Source organism: Cetorhinus maximus, chromosome 4 (genome assembly GCF_964194155.1).
Source record: "Cetorhinus maximus chromosome 4, sCetMax3.hap1.1, whole genome shotgun sequence".
Taxonomy (NCBI): domain Eukaryota; kingdom Metazoa; phylum Chordata; class Chondrichthyes; order Lamniformes; family Cetorhinidae; genus Cetorhinus; species Cetorhinus maximus.
The window spans coordinates 16,366,702-16,386,796 of NC_135882.1; the positions used below are offsets into that span (position 1 = coordinate 16,366,702).

At 46.3% G+C, this 20,095-nt stretch overlaps 1 long non-coding RNA gene across 2 annotated transcripts in view; it reads left to right on the forward strand.

The window, feature by feature from the left end:
* Window positions 1-20,095, forward strand: part of LOC144679520 (uncharacterized) — a 227,233-nt gene that overhangs the window by 106,545 nt on the left and 100,593 nt on the right. For both annotated transcript variants that reach the window (XR_013576356.1, XR_013576357.1), the window contains exon 4: window positions 8,484-8,637. This is a non-coding gene — a long non-coding RNA (uncharacterized LOC144679520). The remainder of the gene's footprint in view (window positions 1-8,483; window positions 8,638-20,095) is intronic.

Below are 20,095 nucleotides of genomic sequence, written 5' to 3' on the forward strand. Positions count from 1 at the left end.
ACAGCTTTCTCTGCCTTTGAGGCACTGACTAACCAACAATCCTTTGTATAAATAATGGGAAGCTTTGGAAGGACGATATAGCATTATTCAAATCAGCACAGTTACCTTCCTCCTTGTGTGACCATGGGCAGCTAAGGATGAGTTTTTAGTAAGCTCTCAACACTGGCAGGAAGCTTCACGCTGGTATCGCACATTGGAATATTAGAGGCACATTGGCCATGCTTTCCTGATGTCTCCTGCCCGTGTGTACAAGATCCTGTCAGCAAGGCAGGGACCTTCAAAATTGATCCAGTGTCATGGAGGTGCGCTCCCACCGGATCTGTCAGGACTGACTCAATTGCGCCCTCCCTTTAACACGCACCCATGGATACACGCACCCATGGATACACGCACCCATGGATACACGCACCCATGGATAGACGCACCCATGGATACACGCACCCATGGATGCACGCACCCATGGATGCACGCACCCATGGATACACGCACCCATGGATACACGCACCCATAGATACACGCACCCATGGATACACGCACCCATGGATACACGCACCCATGGATGCACGCACCCATGGATGCACGCACCAATGGATACACGCACCCGTGGATGCACACACCCGTGGATGCACACACCCGTGGATGCACGCACCCGTGGATGCACGCACCCCTGCACCACTTACAAGCAGAAACTGGCCTTTTCTCGTTTTCTGGAGGTGATAGATGCTGATGCCAATTAAAGTGTCCCCACCTCCCCCTGCTCTGCCAGCTCAGCGCAGACTGCAAATTGAACTCGTGATCTTCCTAGCCTGTGATACTCCCCTGTCTCTGTAACCTACTACAACCCTCAGATCTTTGTTAATCCAATTCTGGCGCCTCGTGCATCCCTGATTTTAATCCCTCCCATTTCGGCTGCCTCGACCCTGAGCTCTGGAATTCCATTCACAGACACCTCCATTTCTCTACCTCAGCCCTTTAAGACGCTCCTTGAATTGATGCAGTACAGAAGGAGGCCATTCAGCCCATCGTGTCTCCTGTCCCTTTGAAAGAGCTGTCTACTTTGCTCCATTCCCTGTAGCTTTCCCCATGGCTGTGCAAAACTTTCCTTCGAATATTTAACCAATTCCCTTTTGAAGGTTACTATTGAATCTGCTTCAACCACCTTTCGTACTGTGCATTTCAAATCGCAGCAACTCATCATTTTAGAAATTCTCCTCACTTTCTTTTGCCAATTACTTTAAATCTGCGTCCCCTGGTTACTGACCCTACTGCCATTGGGAACGTTTTCTCCTTAAGTACCCTTAATCAAAACCATTCATGATTTTGAACACCTCTATCAAATCTGCTACGAACCTTCTGCTCTCAAAGGAGAGCAACCCCGGCTTCTCTGGTCTCTCCATGTAACTGAAGTGCCTTGTCCTTGGCACCATTCCAGTAAATTTTCTCTGCGCTCTCTCCGAGGTCTTGGACATCCTTCCAAACGTGTGTTGGAACACCTGACTTGTATCCTTACGTCTTGGATGTTTTATTACTCTGATGATGCTACATAAGTGCAAGTTGTTGTTGTACGCCAAGCAATGTCTAACACAGAAATCATGCAGGGATGCTCACGGTGTAGCGGTAATGTTACTGGACTAACAATCCCAGGATAATGCTCTGGGGACATGGGTTCAAATCCCACAATGGCAGCCGGTGGGATTTTAATTCAGTTAATTAGGAATTGAAAGCTAGCCTGAGTAATGGTGACCATGATGACTATCTTCAATTGACGTAAAAGTCTGCCTGGTTCACTAATGTTTTTTATGGAAAGGGAGTCTGCCGTTTTTACCTGGTCTGGCCTACATGTGACTCCAGACCCACAGCAATGTGGCTAACTTTTACCTGCCCTCTGAAAAGGCCTAGCAAGCCTCTCAGTTGCAAGAGCAATTAGGGATGGGCAACAAATGCTGGACTTGCCAGCGCCAACTGCCAACCCATGAAAGAATGAAAAAATCGGTTAGTTTGACATTTTAGAGTGCCACTTTCAGGACTGTTTAGGCTAGAGGTTTGTATCCATTGAAGGGAGTGAGCTTGGCCTTTTTAACTCTTATATTTCAGATCCTTTAATACAACAAAACATCCAAGCCCTCTGGTGTAACCAATTGGGACAGCAACCTGCACTTCCAAAACTTTGCAGGACAGAGGGTGCAGGACCAGGGACAGTTCCTGTCAGCTGACTTGTCCTTCTAACATCAGATGGTGCAAGGCCAAGTGAGGTTTAGAATGACTTTCCATCATCCAGGCAAATTCACAGGCATCCGGGTTTGTCCTGAGGTAAGTTTGACATGGGGTGGGAGGGGCTGCTTAAGTGAACAATCCATTTGCAAGCAAAACTTATTTCTTGATCTTGGGTGACGGTAGCAAAATATTTCCCCATTGCTTCTAATCAAAGCAAGTACCACCATTGATTTTAACTTGCGTTTTAGTGGACATCCACTGGCTCTCTTGCTTTCTTTGCACCACCACCCCCCCCCCCCACTTTCTTCCCCACCACCCCTCCTAGCAGTCTGCCTCCTGGCCCATGCCGATGGTACATCCTATCAGAGTGTTCAGGTTCCAGAGAAGCACTTTACCTCCTCTGGAGATTTGGGCTCAAATCTCACTGTGGCAACTGGTGGAATTTAACCTCAACGAATGTGGAATTGAAAGCAAGCCTCAGTAATGATGACCATGGCAACTATCATCGATTGTCATAAAAACCCGCCTGGTTCACTGATTCCCTTTATGGAAAGAAGTCTGCCTTCCTTGCCTGGCCTGGTCGACATATGACTCCAGACCCACTCCAGGGGCATGTGGTGGCCATGGAGATAGCGGCTCCAATTTAATCTCGTCTGCTCAGTTGGTCAGTGGAGTGGGGAGAAAACCGCCACTAACCCCCACAGCTGACCCAGAAGCTGAGATGGCGGTACCGCGGCGACCAGAGAGCAGGGAATGCTGGGACGCTCGATGGTTAGCCTGCGCTGGGTCTGTTCGTGGTACGTAGTGTCACACTTCAAAGTGTCCCAACCCTGTTAGCAGACGTAGGCCTTAGAAATAGAGAAGGAAGCTCAGTCATATCGTGCTAGATACTCTGACCTGGTGCATGGAGTTGCCAGTTGGGTTTGCCTGTTTAACCCACCTGTGCACAGGGAGCAGTGGCCTTAAAAAGAACAGGCCAAACTGAACATACCTGGCAGCTGAAGACTGCAACCATACAACAGAAACTTGAGCTGACCTATCGCTCTGCTGCCTGTGTCCTAACTTGCAGTAAGTCCCATTCGCCCATCACCCCGTTGCTCACTGAACTATGTCCCTGGTCCAGTAACACCTAAAATTTAAAATTTCATCCTTATTTTTTCAGTCCCCTCCACGGCCTTGCCCTTCCCCATCTCTCTAAACTCTTCCAACCCCACGAACCTCTGAGATATTTGCACTAAACCTAAATCCCTGATTTTAATTGCTGCACCATTGGTGTCTGTGCTTTCAGTTAGCCTAGGCCCTAAGTCTTGGGATACCTGTACACTCCTGGAACCCCTCCACCTTGCTTTCCTCCTTTTAAGGCACCCTTTAAAACATGTCTCTTTGACCAAGCTTTTTAGTCATCCTACTGAATAGCTCTGTGTAGCTCAGTATTAAAATTTGTTTGATTAAGCGCTTCTGTGAAGCACCTGGGGACGTTTTGCTGTGTCGAAGGTGCTATCTAAATGCAAGTCGTTCAGAGTCTAGGCCCCCCCTTGAGAAATGCCTTGGGAGATGTGCCTGAGGAATTTTAAAAAAAAACAAGTGCTTACGTGAAGCATAGTTATGATCATATATATATATTAATACCGATTATAATATTATTACTGATTATTATACGTTATCATATGATTACCGATCACATTATGATCAGTATTACCTTAGTATATCACTTCAAACCATGGACTTGCTCTGAGGAGCCAATTACTTACAATTGCGTCTCGGGGTGGGGGGGGAGGGGGGGTTTGAGTTTATTTCCCTGCCTTCCTCCCACGGTGCCCAGCCTGAAATGCAGATAAACAGTGGTCCAGACTCCCGACTGCACAGAAACGCTTATTTGGGCTCGATGTGGGAAGGCAGCCAGCCAGCTAGCTCTGTGCAACTGTATTTCAGCACAAGCCAGCACCTACCAGGGAGGGGAGGGAGGTGGGGTGGGGGGGCGGGGGGAAAGAAAATTTGGGGCAGGGAGTGGGAGGGATGGAGTTTTTAAAAAGTGTCTGCATTGTGCCAGTGAACTTTGGAAATCAGCCCAAAAAAACCAACTTGGATTTTTGTGCCATTATGTATATAAGCAGCCAAACAGAGTTAGATTATGTGTTCACTTGGCTCCTGTTTGTTTTCCTGAGTGATGTATAAATCTGACGTGTTGAATAGACAGGGGTGTTAGCAGTGCTAGTGTGCACTGCTGTTTATGCTCTTAATGCTGGCGTCAATATAGTAATCCACTGCTTAGAAATATGTGCAGATGGATACAGGAAGGGTTGCTAGTGGAGAGTCATTGGCAAGAGCTTCCTAACGACACTTAGCAACAGACGTCACAGTGAGGTAATTGATATCACAAAATGCCATCTGCCATGCCTGGTGAATGGACCCAACAACAAGTGCTGGTAAGTAGCTTCGAACATGCACGTCCTTTCCTATTCCGCATTGTGACAAAGAATATGTCTGTAATACTGACTTTTCAGGAGAAACAGAGAAATGTAAGGAATACTTCCCCTCCGTTAAAAACATGAAAACCCCAGATGACTGCTTCAGATTTTCGGTCGGACCCCTGTGCTCGCTGACCTATGTTAACTCCCAGCACAGTAACGCCTCAATTTTAAAACACCCTCGACGCCTTCATTTTCACATTGGGTATTTCTCTCCCTCCCCACGCCCTGCCCTGCCCTGCAGGGTGCCCCTCTCTGCACCGCCCTCAACCTCACTCAGCCTCTCCATCAAGAATCCCGCCCCGTCTTCTCCCAACCTCTCCAGGCCTCACCTCTCCATCTCACCGTGGGACCGCCCGCACTTACCTGGCCCTGGTCTCAGGCTGTTGACTTTTTTTGATGCATGTATTCCCAGCATTTTCCGTATTTAGTTTAGATTTCCAGCACCCGCTGTAATATGAGGAAGAAAGCGTTAATGTTCCAGAACTTGAGGAGGCCTTCCGAGCCTCGGCCCCAGTGGGGGGAGGCCCATCCTTGCTTGCATACCTTTCCCACGTCTTTTCTTTTCCTTGTTGGAATTTTGTGGGTTTGGAAAGGGCTGTTGGCACTACTTTCTCTCCGGCCAAATCAGAATACCGAGATCTTTTAGTATCTTGCTTTGCTATTAATTAATGACCCTCGGAATTAAGCTTTTATATTTGGTTCCCGAGGCCCCACAGCCTGCGCCCTAAAGTGGCTCAAAAGGAAAAAAAGGCTTGGACACTTGTTGCGCGCGTGAGGTAAGGATGATGGTGCGTTCACCGGTGCTCCACATCCCCTTCGGTTCACTTCGGTTCTGCTGAGGTACTGGACCGCACTTCACTTGTTCAATTCTAATTACCACAGAGCTGAGTCGGCATGTTTTAGGCCTTACGGTGACCCTCAAGAGTTCCGTTTCTTTTCATGGGTTCCTCCTCCTCCACCACCCCCCCCCCCCCCCCCCTCAAAAAAGTAATTTGTCTCCGAATTGCCCAGGTGTGCATCAATGTATTTTCAAGTGCAGTGATTGGAATCGGTAAAGGCGCTTCTCTCAGCTCGAAGGTTTTTGGTGTGGTTGCACGTCTTTTAATCACCGGTTGCATTTGTAAACGTGAAAACAGAAGGTGCTGGAAAAACAAGAGTTATTCAGCCTCCGTGAAGAGAAAAGGGAGATGAATGGGTAGATACATGACCCTTCCTCACCTTTGGTAGGAGGATCTTCCGATTAAGACATTATTCTGTCATTCCACTTCACAGGTGCTCGGTGACCCGTGGAGCGTTTTCTGTTTTCATTTCACATTTTCGGTATCTGCTGTTCATTTAATTTACATTTTAGGGCTCTGTTACAGGCTCCAATTCCTTTTTTTTTGCAACCCATTTAATTTGCCTTCCGATCCATAAACATTTGTTCTTTAAACAGCACCTTTCGAAACCCCTAATGGCCAGTTAAGCCACTGTTGTAATGTCAGAAACCTAGCAGCCAGTCTGTACACAGTTCCACAACCAGCAATGTGATAATCTGTTTTCAGGTGTTGGTTGAGGGATAAAGATGGGCCAGGACACCGGGGAGAACTCCCCTGCTCTTTGAAATAGTGGCACAGGATCTTTTATGTCCAGTTAAGAGTTTAGACAGGGCCTCGGTTTAACTTTTCTTCTGGCAGTGCAGCACTGCCTCAGTACTGCACCGGGACTGCCGGCCTTGATTTTGAATCAACTCCTTGTACTTGGGCTTGAACCCACAGCCTTTCTGCAAAGGGCCGCAGCATGCATTCAGGACTTAACATTTCAACTTAACATTTCATCACACTTCTTCTTAAAGAAATAGTGCACCAAAACGGAGAAAGAGCTTGTCCCTTTTTGCCGCCGCTTATTTTCAGTCACTTTACAATTTTGCAATCACTTACTGTCACTAAACAGCGACTGGAGGACTTCTCCCGTGAGTGCAAAACTGGTCTTTTTTTTTTTGATATGATAAAAACGGAAAATGCTGGAAAAACTCAGCAGGCCCGGCAGCATCTGTGGAGAGAGAAACAGGGTTAACGTTTCAAGTCCGTATGGCTTCTTCTTCAGAGCTAAAGAGGGGAAATGTGATGGATTTTGTACTGTTTAAGATGGAGTAAAATAGAAGGTCAGGGATCAGTGGGAGCTCCGGAGAGATTGACAAAGATGCCATGGACACAGGGCCTGTTAACATTAGTGTTAAAGACTGAAGAAGGTGCTGATGGTGGCATAAAGGTAAGAAAGCACAATGTGTTAGTGGCAGAAAAGTCAGCATGGTTTCATCAAGGGGAGGTCATGCCTAACAAATCTGTTAGAATTCTTTGAGGAGGTAACGAGTAGGTTAGACAAAGGAGAGCCAATGGATGATATCTACTTGGACTTCCAGAAGGCCTTTGACAAGGTGCCGCACAGGAGGCTGCTCAGTAAGATAAGAGCCCATGATGTTAGAGGCAAGGTACAAGCATGGATAGAAGATTGGCCGACTGGCAGGAGGCAGAGAGTGGGGATAAGGGGGTCCTTCTCAGGATGGTGGCCGGTGACTAGTGGAATTCCGCAGGGGTCAGTGTTGGGACCACAACTTTTCACTTTATACGTTAATGATCTAGATGAAGGAACTGCGGGCATCCTGGCTAAGTTTGCAGATGGTACAAAGATAGGTGGAGGGACAGGTAGTATTGAGGAGGCGGGGAGGCTGCAGAAGGATTTGGACAGGTTAGGAGAATGGGCAAAGAAGTGGCAGATGGAATACAACGTGGGGAAGTGTGAGGTCATGCACTTTGGTAGGAAGAATAGAGGCATAGACTATTTCCTAAATGGGGAGAGAATTCAGAAATCTGGAGTGCAAAGGGACTTGGGAGTCCTAGTCCAGGATTCCCCTACGGTTAACTTGCTGGTTGAGTCGGTGGTTAGGAAGGCAAATGCAATGTTGGCATTTATTTCGAGAGGACTAGAATATAAAAGCAGGGATGTGCTGCTGAGGCTTTGTAAGGCTCTGGTCAGACCACATTTAGAACATTGTGAGCAATTTTGGGCCCCGTATCTCAGGAAGGATGTGCTGGCCCTGGAGAGGGTCCAGAGGAGGTTCACGAGAATGATCCCAGGAATGAAAGGCTTAACATATGAAGAACGTTTGAGGACTCTGGGACTATACTCGATGGAGTTTAGAAGGATGAGGGGGGATCTGATTGAAACTTACAGAATACTGAAAGGCCTGGATAGAGTGGACGTGGGGAAGATGTTTCCATTAGTAGGAGAGACTAGGACATGAGGGCACAGCCTCAGAGTAAAGGGAAGACCTTTTAGAACAGAGATGAGGAGAAACTTCTTTAGCCAGAGAGTGGTGAATCTATGGAATTCATTGCCGCAGAAGGCTGTGGAGGCCAGGTCATTGAGTGTATTTAAGACCGAGATAGATGGATAGGCTCTTGATTGGTAAGGGGATCAAAGGTTACGGGGAGAAGGTAGGAGAATGGGGTTGAGAAACTTAGCAGCCATGATTGAATGGCGGAGCAGACTCGATGGGCGGAATGGCCTAATTTCTGCTCCTATGTCTTATGGTCTTAACAAGCGTTTAATTTTTTAGTCAAAGCTTCAGTGTTGAAATGAAAAACAAAGCATTTGTGTGTGCACGTTCAAACTCCTTCAGCATTCTGTGCGGATGTTGTAAATCTCTGGGATCAGCCACTTTTGGTCTAATGAGGAAATTGGTACAAACTTCTCGAGATATTTTTAATTATTGTGTGATTTGAGGTTGCACTCTGAATCCTCTTTTTGTTTCAGCAGGATTGGACATGGATGGTTGGTTCGTGTGCAGGCGCAGAAGTGCCCAGTCCTCCCTCAGACCCAGGAGACCACGATGGGCAGTTCCCTCATGACTCAAACCTAGAGGAAACATGAGGAGTTCCCCTTTCTTAAACCAGACAGTGAAAATCACAAGGTAAGATGTGGTTCTCTTAAAATATTCTGGTTTTTTTAAGATCAGTAGTGTGTTTCCGCAGTCTAATTTCAATGTTAGCACCCAGTGACTGTGATGGAATTACCGTTGATGAACTATTGAACTGAATTACACTTCCAAGTGATAGTAACAGGAAATTGGATCTCGTTAGTGAGAAGAGCTGGTTGAATCATGACAGCATTTACCATTGGGATTTCTTTTGCTGGTTAGGAAACAATTGCTTTTCAGATTCCAGCTCTTGGGCCAAGTTCCATTTCAACATCCAGTTCTCTCTCCCTCGTGGCATTTGTGTGCTTTTAAACTCAGCAGATATATGTGTTCCGAAAATATCTGCGAGGGCTCCTTGGTAGGTCCCCGGCAACTTATGTGAAAGGGTATTGTATAGCCGTCTGGGTGACTGCAGCCATTTGGTTCTTGAAGAGCACCTCCCCATTCCTGGTATTGCTCTTAATGCATTTTTCCAGGCCAATTCTGCACAGCCTTAAAAAAACAAGAAAATATGATGTTGGCCATTTCCCCATTGAACTGCAAGAGAGTTTACTTCCATTGAGTTTAGAACCAGGCTGATCAATTGGCTGTGATTGGAGGGCGTTCCTTGCATCAAATAGTTTAGCTAGTGAAAAAGAACAGTAAGGAGCATTTCTCAGGTAGATCCTTATTATTCAAAGTATTTAATTCCAAGCATTTACTTCCTTTAAGTACTAGCCACAGGACGTGCTGTGCTAAATATCTGGACTTCCTCTTTATTCACAGAGTGAAACATATGAATGGCCCTGTTAGTCAAAGGGCGGCGAATGTCTGATTTATAAATAGATAGCAAGATGAATATATAAGGGAATGCTGGTACTTGCTGATTGCTGCTGCTAATCTCTGGGGTTTTTGTGTAAAGCTGGAGCTGTCTGTCTCCTTTGGCAATTAGCATGTTAAGAGACTGGAAGTTGTCATTAATGGAGCATTGTTCTGTGAACTAAAGAAGGACAACAGCTTGAAATCCCGTTAGTGGATAGTGGCACCGAGTTTCACCAGAGCCCAGTGGGTTAGGTTTAGAGCTGTGGGCTCATTGTCCGTGACATTCCTTTGATCACCTGTAGCCAGGCCTGCTGAGGTGGCTCAGTTGAGGAATGGCAGCGGCAGCATCTGTGAAGCTCACACTCAGCCCGATTGCCTCACTGTTCATGGTCAAGGAGAGATGGCGTGAATGCTGAGAATGGCAGAAAGAGGATAAGAAGCTAGTGAGAATATTGACTTCACAGAGAAAAAAACTTTAGTTCCACTGTTAGAACAAATGAATTGTCTACTGCTGAAAGGAGGCTTTGTTTAATGATACTTTAACATTACTGCAATGAATTCCTGACATGAGGGATCCACATAGTCAACACTGCTATCAGAAGTCTGCTTATTATAAGATCATTAGAGCCATCTTTCAACCAATGGAATTGGGGAGTTATCTATCAGGGGTCCTTGAATTGACCATTTGTACTCTATCTCTGGCTTTCTAAATGAACTGAGTGGGTTTGGCATGTCAGCAATAAGTAGTTGTTGGTGCTTAGGCCATGCTGGACCGGCTCAGTGCCTGTCACAAGCCCCCATGCACGTGAAATTAATCTTCACCAGTTGCACAGAACAGTTTCATGAAGTCATTCGAAAAGTATGTAAAACGAGCTGCTCATTTGCAATGAGCCTGCTGCCCCTGACTGGCTTGTACCCTGAGCACTTTGCACTTTGGGGGAAAGAAAATTAGAGGACTTGTTTTATCTGGAAAAGGATGGATCAGATTGTCTTCATTGTCAGGTGCCATCTTTCAGATATGGCATTAAACTGAAGTCCCCCCCGTGCCCACTCGTGAGAGCAAGGCTGTCCTAGCGTTTAGGCCAAAGCTTGCCCCTCAACCAATACATTTAATACAGGCTGTCTGATCACTTCCCACATTGCCATATGTGGGATCTTGCTGTGCACAAATTAGCTGCCGCATTTCCTACATTACAACAGTGATTACAACCTCCAAAAAAGTGTTACCTGGCCGTGAAGCGCTTTGGATGTGCTGAAGGCAGTGCTTTGTAGAGTTTCACCCCTCAAAGCCTGTGGGACTCGAACCTGGAGACTGAGACTGCAGCTCCTGGTGTTTGTAGTGGAGCTGCTGCTGATCACAAGGCAGAAGGAGTGGGGAAAGCAAGGGGCAGTGGCGGTGGGGGGGAAGGAGGGGGTTGTTGTTTGCTCCTGTCAGTGACACCAAGAAGCCAACTCACGGAGCCGGAAACCCATCTCCAGGATCTTCACCGCCACAAAGACATGGATCTTTAACTTCGCCAGATGAATTTTTCAAATTGTTAAAAACAAAAAACTGCGGATGCTGTAAATCCAAAACAAAAACAGAAATACCTGGAAAAACTCAGCAGGTCTGGCAGCATCGGCGGAGAAGAGCAAAGTTGACGTTGTCAAGTTCTGTTGAAGGGTCATGAGGACTCGAAACGTCAATTTTGTTCTTCTCCGCCGATGCTGCCAGACCTGCTGAGTTTTTCCAGGTATTTCTGAATTTTTCAAATTAGTTTGCCTGGAGTTTCAGTTGTTTGGACTGGACTCAGACGACCTATCAACTACCTTCTGTACTTCTAATGACTTTATTACTACAACCAGCATTAACTCTGTCTCCCGAACACACAGGAGCTTTACACAAACAACAGGTCTTCATACTTATTTATTTTTCTGGCTTAGTAAATGTTTGTGAAAGTGTATGTGTGGAATCATAGAATGTGGTTAGAGAGACGTATGGATATTGATTGGTATTCATAGAATCACAGAATTACACAGCACTGAAGGAAGCCATTTAGCCCATTGAGTGTTTGCTAGATCTCAGAGCATTCCAGTTCATTAACTCCCTGGCTCTTTCCCCTTTTCCTGCAATTTTTTTTCTCCTTTGAATATTTATTCGGTCCCCTTTTGAAATCTGCTATTGGATCTGTGCATGAAAAGGTTTTTCCTCATGTTGCCCCCGGGTTCTCATTCCAATCACCTTTAATCAATGCCCTCTGGCTATTGACCCTTCAGTCACTGTTTTCCCTTTGTTTTCTCTATCCAAACCCTTTGTGATTTTAAACACCACTATCAAATCACCTCTCAACCTTCTCTGCATTAAGTAAAACAACCCCATCTCCTCTAGTCTATCCACGCCCTCAACCCTGGAAGCACTCAATTGATATATATGTATGTAAAAAAAAATTGATATTGATGTATAGAGATGTATATTGATAGAGAGAGAAACAGAAATATTTGGAAAGCTATGAGGAAAAACTTTCTCACACGGTTCCGTCAACAACTAGTTCAAATTTAAAAACAAAAAACTGCGGATGCTGGAAATCCAAAACAAAAACAGAAATACCTGGAAAAACTCAGCATCTCTGGCAGCATCCAGATCACCCCTTTCCTAATTCTACTTAATTCTGTTGAAGGGTCATGAGGACTCGAAACGTCAACTTTGCTCTTCTCCGCCAATGCTGCCAGACCCGCTGAGTTTTTCCAGATATTTCTGTTGTTGTACTAGTTCAAATTTGGTTTTTTTAAAATTTTACTTTTTAAAATTACAGCACCTCCAGATGGTGTGTGTGCGCGTGTGTGTGTGTGTGGCCTGTGATTTTCTTCCCCCCCAACCCCCCGCCGCCCTCCATGTAATGCTTCACCCTGGGGTGTCTTGTGGTGCAGTGGATAGCATGCCTGCCTCTGAGTCCCCATGCCGGGACTCGATGACCACGGAAGGTACATTCATAATGTGGCCAAAGCAGGTTGATTATCAACCTGCAAATCCTTCCGATACGCTTACGGCAGGCAGTAAGAGCGGGAGGATTCCTGAAGTCAGGCCACAACCTGCAGGAAGCGACAGCAAACCACTGCAGTAGCTTGCTGTGCACAACCATGGATCAACAAATGGAAGTCCGTGGTCGCCAATGCCCTCTTAGGGCATGGTACCTGAAGAGAGAGAGAATGTTTTACCATCTGCTGTGACACCTGTGGATGATGCACTCAGATTGATTGGAGGACAAATCAGTCCAACTCGATCCTGCATTTAGCTCAGTAAATGGTGCAAGAGTGACAGAAGTAGTTCCTCACCTGCTCGTCACTCAGTCAACGTGCTGTGGCTGTGCGATGCCCGTCAAAAGACCCAGCTTTGATTCCCTCTCTAGTTGGCACATGACAGCCAGATCTTTCTTGCCAAGCAGTGATGACCACTACCACGCCTCTTTTCCCCCTCTCCCCTCGACAAACCACTCTTACTGGAAACAGGGGTGGATTGTTGACTGAGAGCAGGGTTGGTGGAGGCAGAGATGCCCTTGCAGTCGAATAGCCTGCTGCCATTCATACGTCAAGACTCGCGCATGGATAACTATCGCTTGGGCAAAGTACCAGGGGGCTTTTGATTGACACCCGTGGAACTGCAGCCTAGTGTGAGTTGCCTTCTGGAGGGGAGAGAATATTGGCACGGAAAAGTGACCCGTGCTTGGAGTCGGTGACCTATCTTCTCAGCTTGGCTCTGCTGTCTGGCAGAAAGGGACCCCAAGGAGGTGGAAAGTCTTTGAAAATAATGTCTGGGCTCTGAGCCAACGCACCAGCATGGATGATTATACAGTGCTGCTATTCTGTTGCCCCATTGACACTGCAGTATTGTTTCATGTTAGCTTTAAACGCTTACTATTTACTTAAGCTCTACTTGGTAATGGCCACAAACCAGCCATGACGATATCAATTTTACACTGCATGCACCAAAGGTGCGTCGCAAAGTCTGAAACTCTGATTAACTATGGGCCAGTTCACTGTCGCCTGATTTACTTTAATATTTACAACGCACAAAACTGCAGCTTTCTTTACAAGAGCTATTTTTGAATTTTTCATGAGAACCAAACAAGATGCCAAGTACAAATTGTAACACAGCTTCTTGTCACACCTCGTACAAGATTGCTCGGTTCTGAATTTGAGTGAAGAATCCACGACCGGCAATTTGTTTTGAAGTGATAGTGTTCAGCAGAGTGATATTAAAAATATAATTCTCCTGCATTTATCCGGCAAATTGAAACTGCTCAAAGCACTAATAAATTAATAAACGGAACACAATGTTTGTTACAGAATCGGCTTTAGTTATTCCCGGGGCTCATGAACTGACCAAGATAAGGGGAGAAAAGAAACTTGAAATCCTTGAACTTTCTCACTGAGAATCGGGTATGTTTCAGTCAGTCAAGAGACCTGTGTGTGGGAGAGAGCATGGGAATTCACCTCAGGAAGTAGTAAATGCATTGTTCCACAAGGTTAATTTGATATTGCTCCTTGTACTAAGAGGGATTGAAGTGACAGGGTCAGAAGGGATGAACACTGTCCAGCATTGGCTCTGACTGCTCGGAGGGTGTTCTACAGGCCCCCATATCGGGGAATGTTACCTGGTCCAAGAACAGGGTGCATGTAGTACATGGGGCAGGATTTTCGGGTCGTCAAGCAGGTGGGGCGGGCGGGCCCGGGAAACGATCCACCACCCGCTATCGGTCCCCAACCGCGATTTCACGCTGGCTGGCCATTAATTGAAGCTCAGCGCTGTGGGGGTGGGGTGGGGTGGTGGCGGGAGGAGGGCGAGTGCAAAAGCCTGCACGTGCGCAGGGGAGCGTGCAATAAAAGCTCCCAGGTTGCTGAAGAATTTCCATTCCCAATTGCTAATCTATAACAAACTCTTTTGACAGTCAGTAGTCGTCACGATGATAACCCCAGGATCATTTTTCCTCTTGGAAGTGTCAGTGACTGCGGCTACGTATTCCGTGCTGTTCAGCGCACTCCTCAATGTATTCGTTCGGACTTCTGTGAAACCAACAGCAATGCAGGCCATAATTCTCCGTCGATTTTATTCAGCTGCCTTTTCCTATTGCCCACAAAGGAAGCTGAGCCGATTCAGTGCTTCACGGTCATGATTTCATAGGTATATGTTGAAAAATTACTCTGCTGAAGTTGGCTCAGGTGTAGGGTTGCCAACCCCTCCAGGATTGAGCTCGAGTCTCCAGCAATTAAAGATCAACCTCCAGGACCTCTGTGCAACCCTGGTGAAAAACCATTGGGTCGTTAAAAAGATTGTTTTTTTGTAAATCATTTTCTTTGAACATTTCTCTTCACCGGGCAGAAAAATATCGAAAATAAGGCAAGAAAAGGCTGTTTGGCTGACAGTCACGCATCATCCAATTGAATAATGAGTCTTTTTGCTTTCTGATTGGTGTAGGGAGGCAGTGTGTCACTAGGATGGACGTGTTTACCAACTAATGGTTGGAGTGTAGGGGGCAAGTCAAGTGTCGAAGCCTCCAGGAATACATTTAGTCAGAGTTGGCAACCCTATCTCGTTGGTTGTTTGAGAGAGACAGTCTCACTGCAATTGGAGCACACTATCTATCATGGAATCAGGGTCTGTGGGAGTGGTTATATATTTCTGTTCAACTGTTTCAGGTCCCTCCAAGTAGGCCTACTGGACAAGGGCATAAGTCGGAATACTGAAAAGTGGGAGGAGCGACGGAGAGTTTGTTCTGGTTGTGCTGTCCCAGGGCATAAGCTGCTGCTTCTAATCACGGCGCGAACCATGTTGCAAACACTCCAACATATTTTATTTTAAAACTTTAATCGTTTCCTATCAGTTGAATTGGCAACAGCTGTTCAGTTAGATCTGTTCAATAAAGATTACCAGAATGACTACCTCTGATCTGGGTATTTCCCCTAAACCTGCCATTCAACTGGGAAGGATGTTATTTTCTTTCTCATGGTTCTGTAAGAACCTAAACTTTTTTGACAGGGGAAGGGGGGGACTTCCATCAGGGCGATGCAGTATTAGTAATCTAAACCTCAAGTAGCTTTCTGGATACTAATTTAAGGTAGCATGTTGATGAACAGATACCCCAGTCAGTCCAACTATAAAAAGCTTTGCCTCTCAATTGAATGTCATTCATGTAGTAGCTCTGTTGTGAACATTTGTCTGTTTTTCATGAGTTTGCAGCTATGTTTTGCACCTTTTCAAACGGTACTTTTTTGAAAAAAATTTCTGTTATTTGCTAATCTTTCTCCCCAAAATAGATTTCTGCCCCATTACGTTTTAGCAAAAGAAAACTGAAGTGAATTACACTTACCTTCAGATTTTCACCCACCCTATTACATAACCAATAATTACCAGATTTTTAAAAGCCAACCCGCATTTAAAAGTAATTTTAATAGTAATTCAACAACGAAAACACAATGGCCTTACCCATGTGCGTCTTCCAGCCTTCCGATGACGCTGACGTTTTATTTCTCTCTCTCTCTCATCCTTCGCACAAGAATAAAATCGACAGCCCAGACCACTGATACACCCTCCACGCAAAAGCTCAAGATCCACCCACAGCCCTTCAAGGGTCTAGCCCAGATCAGTCCAACGTGAGCAGCAAGTGTGCAAGAGAGCAACCAATGCTGAGCCTGTTCCTCCCTGCCCTCTAGTGCCCTGCTCTGGCCCTATGGTCGCAGAAACTGTGGAGGAAGTCGCAGCTCGCCGAAGGGAAGGCACTCGGCTCGTGGAGGTAAACAGAAGCAATAATCGAGAGGGCATCAGTGAAAATAGATGACATCGGGGAAGCAATGGGTGCGGGGAAAGAGAAAAGTGGCAACCGCAACACTAAACACGGAGAAGAAAGCGGAGACTGCGCCGAGCATGAGAAACGGTGAGACTAATGTCAGGAAGAGCAAGGTGAGAGTGATAGAGAGAGACTGAGAGTACCAGCTCCACATCAACGCAGAGAGAACACATATCAGATCCAGAAGAGGCACAGACCATTTCTTTCAGGAATCAATTGGACCTCAGACTGGCCCTGTATTTCAGGCACCTACCTCCAGGACAGGCGCACAAGCCACAGAGACAGGGAATTTTTTCTCGCTTTCCAGTTGATCACCGGCCAGGGAACATGAATCACGCCGTGGTTTTGTTGTGCAAGTGGCCTATCAGTATAATTTGCCTTTCAATTAGTCGATTAGAAATGTGTTATAATGCTCCAATGTCTAAGCCGATATTTAAGAAAACTGTGTCTGTGTACAATTTATAAGCAGTGACACTCGGAGGATGGAGCAAATGCTTCATTTATATGGAATCCTCCGTTAACAAGGCAGTAAATTTTGCTCGAGGCAAGAATTGAGCTGTCAATTTGGACAGAGGCAGACAGTTTCACTCAAACTGGAGATTTACTTTGCATTAGTCCAAGCTGCATTTGAGTCCAGGTCAATTGCATCAGTGTTCAGGCGAGTTTTGTAATGTTTGTACATCCAGCAGCATAAACGACTGACAACGCTCCCTTAGAGCTATGCAGCTGTACGGCAAAGGGGAATGTACCATGCGTGGGACTAAGGAGACTGCTGCCTGTGGGGTGGCCTTTTAATTCATGCATCTGTCCAGCCGTGTGGTAATCTTGGACCACACAGTCCAACCGACTGGCCGTGCACAACAAAGGGACATTAGAGGGAGCATTAGCGACTGACCTCTCTCCCTTTACCTTTTATTCTTGTTGCTTGTTGAGGTAAGGGGTTTTAATGTTAAGGAATGGGACAATTTCCACGCTCCTCGTTGCTCAGAAATTTTATGAAACCCCCACTCCTGTTACTTAACTTCACCGACTGGGAGCAATTTTCCGGAATTCTCACGCACACATATGGCATGGTTTTCCATCCATTAACGGCAGTAAATTGTGGGAACTCCCAATATTCTCTGCAGGGGTGTGTTAAAAAAAAAAATAAGGACCAAAAACCGCAGTATGTGCTTGTCTGTATTTTCGACACGTCCCCCCGGCAGGCATGACTCTCATGTGGAGAGCACATATGTTTGCGAGTTGCTGACACTCTTCTGCTGTCAGCGACAAATAACATCCCCCCCCCTCCTGCTCCTCCCGAGTTCAGTGATACACACCAGCTAAGTGGATAATGAAGCTCCTTCTGCTTATAACAGCATGGCGTAGCCCCACGTTAACATCCCTGTCACATCTCCGAATGAAATGAAATGAGCTTTTGTGTGAGTCGGAGCTCTATGCTCGCTGCCGCTAGGATTTTGAATCAAATCTGCCCAATTCATTTCATTTCGGACCTGGAAGAGAGAAAAGACTTTGATACCGTCAGCGTGAACTGGATTCGAACCCAGGAAAAGGGCTGCATGTTAACAATCTAATTGTAGTGTGATGCCTCAGGCATTTATTAACATGCTCAGTTGCACCCCTAGGTTTTCCTCCAGTAATAAAGATTTACTGATGTGTATATTTAATAGTCTCGATGATGTTTTGCAAATTTGCGAGTGGGAGATTGAAACGGTATCTACAAGGCTCCTGAGACCTGCAGGAACTGGATAGGCAACTCTTAAAAGGCAATTTCCGCAGCCCTTTGGGTGGAGGTTGCAGGAAATATTTTTTTTAAAATGCGCCTGGCAGCAGTGGGAAACCCCATTCAGGCCATTGTGGCACCAATTGACCAGCGCTTTCCTCGGGCATCGGCCGTTCGCCGGAGGTGGACGCCTCACTCAGCTGTGTCTGCAGGTTGTCTCCTTGGAGGAGGCCGGAGCACAGCGGGAGGTCAGAGAACCATGAATGGACTTCAAAAACACATCTGCAGGAAAATGCCTTCAAGCAGAAGGCAGGTGGATCTACCTGCTAGTTCTGGGTGTTAGGATTTGTCTGCTGGTTACAGCATTAGTACGCATATCCCACCATGTGAAGGCCTCCCCTTTGCTGTTCACCTGAGCCGCCCACCATCCTTTCTTTCGGCTGCTCTGATTGGCCCTTTCACATCCGGCGCCCGGCCGTCTCTGATTGGGCATGCTCCTGGAGGCTGCTGCTTAATTGGCCAGCTCCAGGGAGCTGGCATCGGATGTCCCGCCACTCACCCGGATTCATCCTGACAGTGGTATCAGGCTAGCTGCAAAATTCAGCCATGTGTGTGTCTCCTTGACTAATGAGATTGACTATTCGTTAATAGGCTTTGCAGACTCTGAACCAGGGGGTGGCAATTAGAATAATAAATTCAATGTCAAATCAGGTACAGAGACTGAAATAAAGGGAAAGAAATGTTAGCTTAAGGGGGAGGAAAAAAAGGGTCAAAGGAAAAGTTTTAACAAATAATAATTTCTTAAAATCTCCAACAACAATTAAAACTTAAAGAAATGAGACTTCAAACATGAGAGTTCATTTCCAGTGTTAGAGGTTGTTTGGTGGTTATTAATACCTATTAGGCCATTAAAATGGATATTCACACTGCAATGTTTGAGCCCTAATTTTTTGTGCCAAACTTAGTCCACACTTTGGACACTTATACAGGAACTTCGTGCGACTTAATGCATTTGAATGGGGAGCTAGTTGGCAAGCTGCCATTTTCACTCAGTTTACGGAGGAGAGACGGATCTCCGGCGGGAAATTCTAAACCTTTGCGTTGAATGGTGGATCTGCACTCACCTGAAGTTGCTCCCCAATATCCACCTAAACACTAAGATAAAAGCAAAAAACTGTGGATGCTGGAAATCCAAAACAAAAATAAAAATACCTGGAAAAACTCAGCAGGTCTGGCAGCATCTGCGGAGAGGAACACAGTTAACGTTTCGAGTCCGTATGACTCTTCAACAGAACTAAGTAAAAATAGAAGAGAGGTGAAATATAAGCTGGTTTGGGGGGGGGGGGGAGGGGGGAGGGGGGGTTAGGACAGGTAGAGCTGGATAGAGGGCCAGTGATAGGTGGAGATTGTCAAAAGATGTCATAGACAAAAGGACAAAGAGGTGTTGAAGGTGGTGATATTATCTAAGGAAATAGGTGGGAAAAGAAAAATCTATATAAATTATTGGAAAAAAAAGGTGGGGGATCGGAAAGGGGTGGGGGTGGAGGAGAGAGTTCATGATCTAAAGTTGTTGAACTCAATATTCAGTCCGGAAGGCTGTAAAGTGCCTAGTCGGAAGATGAGGTGCTGTTCCTCCAGTTTGCGTTGAGCTTCACTGGAACAATGCAGCAGGCCAAGGATGGACATGTGGGCATGAGAGCAGGGTGGAGTGTTGAAACGGCAAGCGACAGGGAGGTCTGGGTCATGCTTGTGGACAGACCGAAGGTGTTCTGCAAAGCGGTCACCCAGTCTGCGTATGGTCTCTCCAATGTAGAGGAAACTGCATTGGGAGCAACGAATGCAGTAGACCAAATTGAGGGAAGTGCAAGTGAAATGCTGCTTCACTTGAAAGGAGTGTTTGAGCCCTTGGACAGTGAGGAGAGGGGAAGTAAAGGGGCAGGTGTTGCACCTTCTGCGGTTGCATGGGAAGGTGCCGTGGGAGGGGGTTGAGGTGTAGGGGGTGATAGAGGAGTGGACCAGGGTGTCCCGGAGGGAACGATCCCTGTGGAGTGCCGCCAGGGGGGTGAAGGGAAGATGTGTTTGGTGGTGGCATCATGCTGGAGTTGGC